Below are 11,838 nucleotides of genomic sequence, written 5' to 3' on the forward strand. Positions count from 1 at the left end.
TTTTGTAGATTTCTTTGTCAGGTTCATCGTAGTGTTTGTGAAGAAGGGAGGAACAAGTGATTTAGATGTGGATAGATTGGTCATATGTAGAGGGATTGTCCTTCTAGGGTTTCTTTTGGGAAAAATAAGATCCTTGTTGCTACTTCATCAGCTCCGGCATCAAAGGGTTCGACTTCTGCTTATGGCTTTGGTTGAGTTAAAAAGGCTTAAGGGGCAGTTGAAGATCTTCTAGATAAGGGTTTTATTCATCATAGTGTTTCTTCTTGGGGTTCTCCAGCTCTCTTCATGCGTAAGAAGTATGAGTCCTTTCGTATGTGTATATATTACTGCCATTTAAATAAGGTGACTGCGAAGAATAAGTATCCTCTTTCGAGGATTGATAATCTCTTTGATCAGCTTCAAGGTGCTAAGTACTTTTCTAAGATTGATCTTTGATTTGGGTAACATCAGTTGAAGATTAGGGAGTTTTTGTTTAAGTTAATTTTTGAATTTTATGATATTTAAAATAAAAGACAAAAATAGTTTCTACAATGATGGTCCAACCCATCTTAAATCCGAAAAATGTAATTGGGCCCTTATCCAGCCTGCAAATAATACCTGACCCACCCCTATTTCCTTAAGACATATAAATACCCTCTTAGGGTTTTCTAATTCATCCATTTCCACATTTTTAGTCTTTCTTTCAACTTCAGGTGAAAATAGAGCTTTACCAAAATCTTCAGTTCATTTTGCTCTTCTTTTGGATCATCAACTTTGTACCATGGAAGGTGGAAATATGTTCTGGTATCAGCTTTCAGAAGTAAGCTCCTATTTATTCTATATCTTTGATCGTTCATCCATTTTCCTTCTTTATTGACTGCTCTATTTTCATATATTTATTGTTTTAGCTGAGATCTTTGCTAGACGGGTTGTATCCTTGTTTTGGTGCTGATTTGAGGGTTAAAGTTCCCTGGAACTCATTGCATGTCTAGGTAAATTTCAAGCTTGTTCTCTTCAACCTTGGATTATTCTTTATAAGCACTATCTTTTGCTGATAGTTGTGGCATGGATGGAGATACTGAGAATCTCAGACCTGCAAGGCTCTTTGACTGCCTTCTTTTCTTAGGTGTATTAGCTGCTTAGATATCACATGACCCTTTCCCTTTCTTAAGAGTCCTTTTTTATGGCTGAGTTTTTATAGGTTAGTCAGCTGCTGGGTATCTTTGTTGACCTCCTGTCTTGTAAATAGATGGTCGTAGTCTGTAGTAGTATTGTTAACTGTAGCCTTCAGCCTTCTCATGTTTTTGCTGCTAATAATTTGATGTAAAGGCACTGTAACTTGTCACTATTTAAGATCTTCTTGTCTTGTATTTCCAACTTCTGAAAGGATGTTATGCTAAACTCGCCGTTATCTATTGTTGCATTTGATGGATGGTCTACCAACTAATTTCCGTCCTATTTTATACGCTGAAAAACTACTTTCTTATGTCTCAACATTGAAGTTATGTGCTCAATTGCATATAATAGATTCCGTGGACAACCCCATTCCTTAGTTAGTATCTTTATCATAAATAATGAATCTATTTGTATAATGACTTTTTGGAATTAGGAGTGTCCACAATGTATAGCTGCTTTTAGAATAGCATATACTTCTGTCTCTGTATTTGTAGTATCAGCAATCCTAGGTCCCTTTGCATATATTAGATCTCCCCTGTGATCCCTTAGACAAAATGCTTAAGTACTCACCCCAGGATTACCTTTAGATGCCCCATCTGTGTTGTACTTCATCCATCCTTCATCTGGACACCTCCATTCCACTTTTGTGATTATTAATTTAGTTCTCTTCTGCTCCAATTCAACAAGTATATCTGGCCACTTGAATGGAAAATTTTGACCAGGATTCCTCACTCTTAATAACAGACCAATATTTCTTTGAATATTGTTTATTACCATATGAGCTGACAAATTTTTTCTTTCATGCTTTGATTTATTTCTTCTCCGCCATCGCTCCCATAAAATAATACTTGGAATAGCTTGATAATATGCTTTAGATTTTCCAGAGAGTTGAGCATTCCACTATCTCGTGATAAGTTCTCTAATGCTTACCCCAGCCATACTTATACTTGCACAAGAAGAAAAAAAGGACCATGTCATGTTCGCAGTGGCAGACTTAAGAAACACATGTGAAGTGGTTTCTTGATTTGGCATGGTACAACACCAGCACCTAGTAGGTCATTCTATTCCCCATCTTCTCAAATTATCCTCTACTGCAATCTTTCCTTTCCAAAATCTCCAAATGAGAAAAGCCATTTTAAAAGGCAAACCTTTCACCCAAATGTTTTTATATATACAATTCTTCTCATCCCTTTGTCTAATAAAGTTCCAAGCTGATTTAACAGAGAACTTTTCTGTGGCCTCAAGCTTCCAAATAGGTATATCCTTCTCTCCACCCCAATTTGAAATCTTAATAGTTTGGATGATATGATCAGCAAAATCTACTGTAAATAGTTGTGATACTACATTTTTATCCCACTGTCCCTCCTTGATTTAATCCTTCACATACTGATAATCTATATCTTATTCCTTTGAATCTTCCATCAAAGTATACAAATCCCCTTCTCTTGTCCAGTTATCAAAACAAATATGTTAATTTCCACTTCTAATTCTCCATATTATCTGATGCTCAACCAGATCCCTTGCATGTAACATCTTCTTCCAAACCTGGGAGCCTACTCCTGTTTTTCACTCAATCTCATTAGGGTGCAGTTTCTTACAGTACTTATTTTGCATAAATTTACTCCATAGTGAATCCTTTGTACGAAAGTTCCACAATAATTTGCAAAATAAGGCCATTGAACATCCCTAATATTCCTAAAATCCAGACCTCCTTCTACCTCTGGAATACAAAGTTTACTCCATTTGACCCAATGCCTACTTTTACTTCCAATATGAGTACTCCAAAAAAATTGGTCAAACATTCTTTGAATGGTAGACATTACATTTAAAGAAGGGTTCATCATTGATAAACAATGCAATGGAATGCTTTGTAAGACATGTTTGATCCGAATAGCTCTACCTCCATAAGACAACAATTTTCCTTTCCATCCTTGAAGCTTCCCACTAATCCTGTTCATTATTCCTTGATAGTAAGCTTTTTTCTTCTCATGTTAAATTTAGGGAAACCTAGGTATGTGAAAGTAAATTCTTTCCTTAAAATCCATGTAGCCACTTCTGCCATAATAGCCATACCATGAGACACTCTGTTATGCAAGTAAATAGAGTTTTTCTCCTTGTTTACTCTTTGCCCTAACACTTTCTCATACCTCTCTAAAATATTATTCAATTTCTGTAGTGTTTGGAGGTCAGCTTTGCATAAAATAATCATGTCATCTGTAAATGCAAAATGATTCACTCTAGGGCTCCCCCTTGGCATTCCAAAAAGCTAAAATATTTTGTAAGCATCAAAGATTTTAAAGCTTTAGACATAACCTCTGCTGCTATAATAAATAAAGTGGGTGATAAAGGATCCTCCTTGCTTCAAACCTCTGGTCGATTTAAAAAAACCATTTGGTTGCCCATTCAACAAAACTAAGTACCAGTTGTTTCCAACTAGCCTATACACCTTATCAATCATCATCTCACTGAATCACACCTTTCTTAAGACCTTCATAATAAATAACCAATCTACTCAATCATAAGCTTTCATCATGTCAAGCTTTATGACCATGTTAGGAATCTTTCCTCTCTTTCTTATTTCCTCCATAACTTGCTCTCTTTTATACTCCTCAATAGTGTGATTTTCTTGAAAAGGTTCTATCAACCCAATGAAAGAGAATTGATGTCTTTTTTGCAAAGTAATAAGCCTAGTGAATGTTTTCTGCGTATTTACTGATCTAATATTCAATACTAAAGCATTCATTTAAACTTATTTTGGGTTGAGTTTCTTGTCTGCATTGTAGATGTTTTACCCACTTTCTCCTTCTATTTCTATATGCCCTGAGTTAACTTCAGCCTTTCTATTTGTCTTGGTGATAAATTTCTTTCTACTCTTACGTGGTCAATATTTTTCCCCAAATCTACCTCATCTAAATTATTTCTCTCCTTGTTTCTAACTACAATTTGATTTTCAACATGAATTTCAAATGGTAACACATTTTCTATCACTTTTTCTGATTCTACTCCTTCTTTAACTGGTATTAGCTACAAGTCTTTTGTATGCTCTTCTTCTTTTGTTATTTCCTGCATCATTGATTCATTGTTTTCCTCTTTTTTATCCTTGCCTTTATTTTGTTATTGTAACTTTTCTTGATTATCTTCAGTTGTTGCTTCCTCTATACCCTCCTTTGAATTTGCCTTATTTTCTTTACTACCTGACTTGTTTTGAAAATTGTTTAGTACCCAATCTTTGGTTGTTCCTTTGGAAGTTGTGGGCATTTCGAATTCTTTGTCTTATGAGGAAGTTTCGGTGGAGATCTTGGATTAGAAACTCCATTGGTTGCAGACAAAGGACGTGGCTTTGGTAAAGGTTCTTTGGAGGAACCAAAAGTTTGAGGAAGCTATTTGGGAAGCCAAGGAAGACATAAAGTCCAAGTATCTATTCCTATTCCCTATTTTGGAAAATTGTGCTTAAAGCATGTTTGTGATCTTAACATCTTTGTTTTTTATCTTTGTTAAAGGTAAGTGTGGGGGTGTTTCTACGTTAATCGTACTACCATATGCGTTGACCCATCATCCGAGAATGAATGATCCTAAGGGGGAAGTATGTAACACCCCAAATTTTTTATCCTTAAAAATTTCTAAAATTTTATCCTCACTGTCCTGATTACGACATACCCTACGAGCCGTAGGGAGTTTTGATGAGTCATTGGACCCAAATCATAGCCTGATCAGTGTGTGTGGCTAAGTATTTTGCTCTAAGTACAAGTGGCTCACTATGAGTCGTGAGGACTCATTAGGGTCATTGTGTACAAATCGTAGGATGTCAAGTGTATACCCAAACGGTTTCTGTGTTGACTACAACTGGACACTACTAGTCGTAGGGTCCCATTACGAACCATGATATACGAGTATTAAGGTCAATAGTATGTGTGCTTGGTGATACTATCTTGACTATGACTCGTGGAGATGAGTCGTGAAGAGTCATTATGAGATCCGTAACGATTGACAGTTTATTTTTTAGATTTTTAAGGGGACTATTTTGGACACTTCCCTCTTATCCAAATAATAACCCACGGCCTATAAACATAATTGGGGACCTATTTTCATTGCTAATACACTCCAAACATTCTTTCTTCTCTCTCAAGTCGCTCAACCATGCATACTTATGGTTTCTAAGAAGTAGTCAAGTGGAGCTTCAAGGGTTGAATTCTGTTCGTAATCTTGGGTATTTCAGGCATGTTACTCTTCCCAAATTATTACTTTGTTTAAGGCATGGCTTTATTTTACTCCAATACCCCTGAGTTACATACTAGTGCTCAACCCACTGACCGTCTCCAGACATTGTATCCCCATGTGATACAGGCATCGGAAATATTCCTACTTTTCCTATATAGAGTTAGGTGGATCGGCTTGGTTCATTGGTTCATGTGATGAAGTAGTGAGCTTTCATTCTCCAAAATACTTTAACATTTCATCTGTTCCTTTCATAGAGTAGAATTGAGAGTTAAAATTATCATTAATATTCCCATTGTCATTGTCAGGGTCGGTGGCATATCCCGACACTTTATGGATTTCGATTTTATTTAGAAGGCTTTGTTGGATTACTATAGATTTGGGTGGTGATGTTGGTTGGTTGTGTTTGGTTGGTTACCAATTATCGGTTATAGATATGTCTTAAAATTCTCTAAGATTATTTTATGCTATCTTGTTATATGATCGGAATTCATCCAATATTGGGGGTATTGTGTTCTATTGGTCAGGTGCAGGGGGTGGTTTCCGATCCTCGTTGGACGTAGATACCCATCATAGCTAGGCCTTAGTTTGAGTCGTGATGCTTCCCCTTTCACCTGTCTCCTTAGCTAGAGTTGTCACACCATAATTTTCATAATAAAGAACATCTACTCTCTTATATTACAATATTACCATGCTTCCATCACCACTATCATCCTAACATAAGAAAGGTCACTAAGGGACTAGATTATGAGCATCAGGAATAGGATCGATACTGCTCAATTATGACTCTTATTTATCGCATTACTCAAGATAGGACCTATGACGGAATATGCAGTATAATTGGCATGGAGTATTTCATATATCAATCATATAGATCATAATAGAGGGTCGCACCAACAAAAACACAATTTTAACATAACATGAGTTCTTAGGACTGGGAGTACTGAGAAAGATGAGTGCATACATCAAGAGTTGTATAACATAAGGCTAGAATTCATAAATTCCAGAAATATTACTAAGATGTTGCTTAAAGTTGTTGCCTATCATTTTGAGAACTGGAATAGTCATAAGTTTGCGTAGAGAGTGTCATTTTGGTGTTAGACATAACATAATATAGGTCGGTAACATATACAAAGTATAGTTTCTTGGAACTAGGAATAACGTGAGACATGGGTTCGTGGATCTTGCTCATTGTTACTTAGAAATTGGGTTTGTAAACACCTTAATTTAACTATACTGCTTATAGCTTATAACACCTAAATTTACACTATCACTCTGGTGGTAAAATAACTTCATTATTCAGTTGCATACCTCCCCCTTAAGCAAGTCATCTATAATAAGGTTTTTGAAAAGGTATGAATGCATGTCTCACAAAGACTCAACCGCACGATTCTGGAAGATAGGGGTATATGCTTCAAATTAATAGGCTTTGACGCATTAATGGACTTCTCTTAAGCTTTTGTGCAATTTTGTAAATTTTTGATAACTCAATCAGAAATGATCGCATTGTTAGGATTCTAAGCTCTTCTACTTTTATCACCTGAAAAATAAGGTTTGAGAAACATTTCCTAAATGCTCTGTAGCCTCCCTTTTATAAGTGTAGTGCGCTACACACACATAAAAAGGAATCTACTTGACATGGCTTCGTAAACAACCTAGGACACTTGAACTGTGTTCTGATATCAAGTTTGTCACAACCCAGGACTAGGCCCTGGACGTAGCAGGTATCCCAGAGGCCAATGAATGTTTGAGAAGACTCCTTAACATATCATCATAAGCATATTCAATAATAATTGTGGAAATAAGCCCAATAAAAGGAAATCCAACTTAAAATAGATTAATGAATTCAAACTCTGAAATATGACATAATGACATTATCTAAGACAATTGTTAACATTAGGAATGAAAAATCTTAAGACGGGACATGGCCACGATGATACTATAAAATAGAATAGTTTAAGTCTAAATAAGAGAAAACCATATACCAGCAAGAAGATAGAGGGCTCACCACTTGCTTAAGCTAGCTCAAGAATCCTAATGTTGCCCAAAACCACTAGAAAATGCCTCCAAACTGACATTATGAAAAGACGTAGTGTTCGGTACGGTTAGTATGACGATAACTGTATGCAACATAGGGAAAGAGATAAAACAGTTTATAAAGCAAGTCAAAATATCCTTAACATAAATCATAATAAGGAAAGTATGGAACAATTGTCTCAAAAACATAATACATAACCATTTATTAAACTTTATTACTGAGCTGTGTAGTTTTAACCAATGTCAAGCAACCCACATGCTAGATAAGTTCAGTTTTCCCCAAACCGACGGGGTCCCAATCCATGTTTGCCGCATGAATTTAGATAAACATAATTTGTCCATCATATCATATAATCCTCATAGAGGAAAAAATCATATTGTTGTCCCGTTAAGAAGAGAACCATCCCTATATCAGCAAAACATAGGTTTCAGGTGTACACCATCTCGCTGAACTACATAACTCTCTTTAAGCCCAATTAATGCATTTTCATAAAAATTTACCATTGTCATAAAATAAGTCTTTTATTGGGGCATTCGTTAAGTTGGTATCGTCATATCAAAACTTGCAAGTCATACATATTATGCGATATTCATTTCATATGTTTGTAATCATTAGCCCCATCATTAAAGATTTAAACACATTTAAATATTCCAGAAAATATAGAAGATTTCACATTGAAATATCAACATTTTCAAACCAATGGATGTGATAATTTCCTTTCTCTCACCAAATTCAAGATTTAAATGACAAAGGGGATTTATAAATAAAACATGACTTCATGACTTCAACAAGTCCCAATAAAGTTTAAAAATAGCAAGGTTTCATAATTCAAGCAATAAATATCAATTCTCAAGTTGAATTAACAATTTTAAAATAATTTCATATAAAAGGGTTCACAAACTTTAAATAAACTCTTCTTTCAAAAACCATTCGAAAAACCTAGATTCGAAACCCACATGAATACCACTTTGTAATTAGAAACCACTAATAGATTTAGTTGAACAAAGATTGTTCAACATACCTTGAGAAGAGAATTGAAGAAAAACCTTGACCGGAACCTATGAGCTTTGAAGTTGAGAAATTTTTCTTGAAGTTCATGAGATTTTTGGGAGGAAGATCTCATGATACGAAGCAGGTCCTGCCTATGACGGGTATCTCAAGTCCACCATTGACTGGACACCACCACCTTTAACTAGTCAGATAGAGCATACACACTAACAAAGACTAAATTCAAAAAATATAACAATATAGAAGATATAAATTCATAGACATCCATGATATGCCATAAACAATGCAGATACTTCAGTCTAACACAAAGTTGTCCCCGAATCCAAGTCACGGAGCATGAGAAGTAGAATGGTCGGTTCCTGCATTACATTGGGATAAAGTACTAGAAGATGATTAGCATGATAAAAGCTAGAATGTACTCAGGAATAAGGATAAAATAATTCCAGTAATACAAATCCAAAGTAAATAACCACATGCAATCACATAGATATATATATATGACGGTCAGAAAAGGGAATCGGCCTTAGCATGCATTTTAAAACCCTAACCTGGGTTATGTAGCTTTACCGTCATAATCCACCCACGGGCTATATGGGTCTAGTGTTACCCCCTGAATGAGCCCCAGCGCGTGTAGCTGCATAAACAGGAGATATCATAGTGGTCGGGGATTCCCGTGCCTCCATAATACATATATACAATTATAAACTAAGGGAATTACCATATACTCCACAAGTATATGGTCACCATGTAATACAATATCAACCAACAAGGTCTCAAAACAGCCACAAAATGTCACAAACAGTCCATAAATACAACAACAAAACTGAGAGCCCCAATACAATAATTTTCGGCCAACAATAACAACACAAGGATGAGAAGATATCAAGGTTTTTTGGAAACCAAAATAACTACAACAAGAACAAGATGACCACGAGATGAGGAGAACAACAACAACACAATAACAACAATACATGGTTTTAATAGAACAAGAACGCAAACACGATTTCAAGAAACATAAAGATAGGTAGTGAGACAAATGAGGGTATAAATCCTAGGAACCAAAGAGTATATTAAACTCTAAGACCCTTAACACCTACACACAACAATCACCTAACTCTTACCACAACATAAGAGGGCGTGAACCACACAAGAACCAAGTTTTCTAAGAAAAATACAATCACTGGTGAATCCACACTAGTTTCTTATCCTAGTTTCGATTTGCCTCAAAGGAGAGAGAACTTTGGTGTTTCAAGTTTCAAGTTCATACAATAATAATCAACTAAATAATCAAAACCCTAATACTAAACTATATATTACACATAAAATATGTAAATTCCAAAAGGCCCTTAATGAAAGGGGCGCCCCTCTAATATGGCAAATGTAACATATAACATATGGGCGGCTTAGTGTGCTACTTAGGCTATTCTCATGCCTTAATGTTTATCTTCCTTGGATGATCCTTTGCTGAACTTGCACAAACATTGATCTTCATATTCGCACTTGTATCATCCTCTCCATCTTGAGAGGAATTTTTCCTCAAATTCAAGCAATCATCACCGGCAAGCTCTCCTCTTTGCATCATCACTTCATTGCTCTTCCCAAGGTTAGGATGTTCAACCAAGGGTTCCATGAGATCATCAAGAATGCTCCTTGGACTTACATGTTCTACAACCTGTACATAAGAATATTTGATACTAGACAAAGTGCTAGTATCTCGATTAGTAATCGACAAAGAGTACTTGCAGGCAAATCCCACAATTCCAACTCTTAGCTCCTCTTCCTCTTCACCCTCCTCACTCTCATATTTTACTTCCACACCCTCACTAAGCATGACCTTTTATTCCAAATATAAAGGCAATACAACCTCACCTTTACATAGCCAAATATCTTTCTTCTCCCCCTCCTTTGGCTCCTCGAGGTCTACCTTTTTTCCATCTTGAGATTGATCATTAATCTCATTTAGTTCAAGTCCTACCTCCTTTACAAGCAAGTGTAATTTCCCCACCCTTAGTATCACATTCCTCCTATTTGGACACTCATTATCCTTGTGCCCCCAACCGTGGCATTTAAAATATTGGAAGCCCTTAGAATTAGAAGAGGAATGTGGTTTACCTTCATTTCTCGGAGGGTACCTTTGGTGATCCTTGTTCTAGACTTGGGCAACCTTGGTCTCGGGTTGATACACATTGGATGAGTCATTCTTATCCTTGTTCCAACTCGAGATTGATTTCCCTTTAAGCTTGAAACCCGATTTCTCCTGTAATTCCCTCTCAACTTACAAGGCGGCTTGGAAGATGGCATTAATAGTGTCAAACTTGTCAAAGTGTCAACTGTGAGGCAATGTCTCTATTCAACCCCACTTAAATTGCGTGATGTCATGACTTACTTTCTTCCCTCGGTGATCAAGTCTAAAATGAGTTGTTGGAACTCATCATAGTAAGTCATGATAGTCTTGTTCCCTTACTTCAAGTTATAGAACTTAGCAAGGAGCTCTTGATGGTAACTCTTGGGTAAGTACTTTTGTCTCATGAGGTACTTTAACAAAAACCAAGGAGAGGGTTACCCCTCAATCAAAACATTGCCAAACCGCTTCACATGCTCCCACCACGTAATAGCATAACCTTCAAAGTGTGCAATCGCTTGACAACTTTTTTTCTCCTCGATAAGGTCATTAACTTGGAAGATTCACTAAAAAGCGGACTCCCAATCTAGAAACTCTTCCGGATCACTCTCGCCTTTGAATATTGGAAGCCCCACCTTGATGGAATTGATACGTAACTCACGATTTTGGTTCCCATATTGGTTCCAATGACCAACTCTCCCTTCTCAACCATTAACTTCCCTCGGATCACCTTGTCTACCCCTTATCTCCTCCCCCTATGTATATATCACCAAAAGTCCCATACTCCCCATGTTTTTCTCTTCTACCATACCTTTTTACATGGATGAGTCTATTTTAGTTAAGTGAGCTTGCATTGGCGGTATTGGATTTGGTAGGTAGTGAGGCCTTTGGTCAAGTTGAGTTTGGATTGGAGGACTCGGGTTTTAGAGTGGTATTTGGGTTCCAGCCCTTCTTGTTGGACTTGGTGAAGTGAAGGGTGGCTTAGTCTATCATGATCTAGATTTTGGGAGTAAGGGTTGGTTTGATTAGTGGCAATGGGTGGATATAGCATTTAGTGCATGGCCTCGGGAGTACTAGTTGGTGAAATATTGTGAGGGGTAGAAGGTCGGCTTCTTTGGCTTTATACTCTCTCCAATCTCCCACCCATAATCAACACTTCATCCTTCATTGAAACCACATCCGAGTCTAGTTTTTCAATACCCGCGGTCATCCTAGCCATGTCTCAGGACATAGCTTCAAGGCAAGCCAAAATAATACTTGTAGCATTGTGGTCCACCGTGGTTTGAGGGGATGAGGTATC

At 36.7% G+C, this 11,838-nt stretch overlaps 1 long non-coding RNA gene across 1 annotated transcript in view; it reads left to right on the forward strand.

Annotated features, from left to right (window-relative positions):
- Positions 1–698: 698 nt before the first annotated feature.
- LOC107841982 overlaps positions 699–11,838 on the forward strand; it is a 34,515-nt gene continuing 23,375 nt past the window's right edge. Inside the window, exons 1-2 of the long non-coding RNA XR_007044673.1 lie at positions 699–799; positions 888–971. This is a non-coding gene — a long non-coding RNA (uncharacterized LOC107841982). The remainder of the gene's footprint in view (positions 800–887; positions 972–11,838) is intronic.

Source organism: Capsicum annuum, chromosome 9 (genome assembly GCF_002878395.1).
Source record: "Capsicum annuum cultivar UCD-10X-F1 chromosome 9, UCD10Xv1.1, whole genome shotgun sequence".
Lineage (NCBI taxonomy): Eukaryota > Viridiplantae > Streptophyta > Magnoliopsida > Solanales > Solanaceae > Capsicum > Capsicum annuum.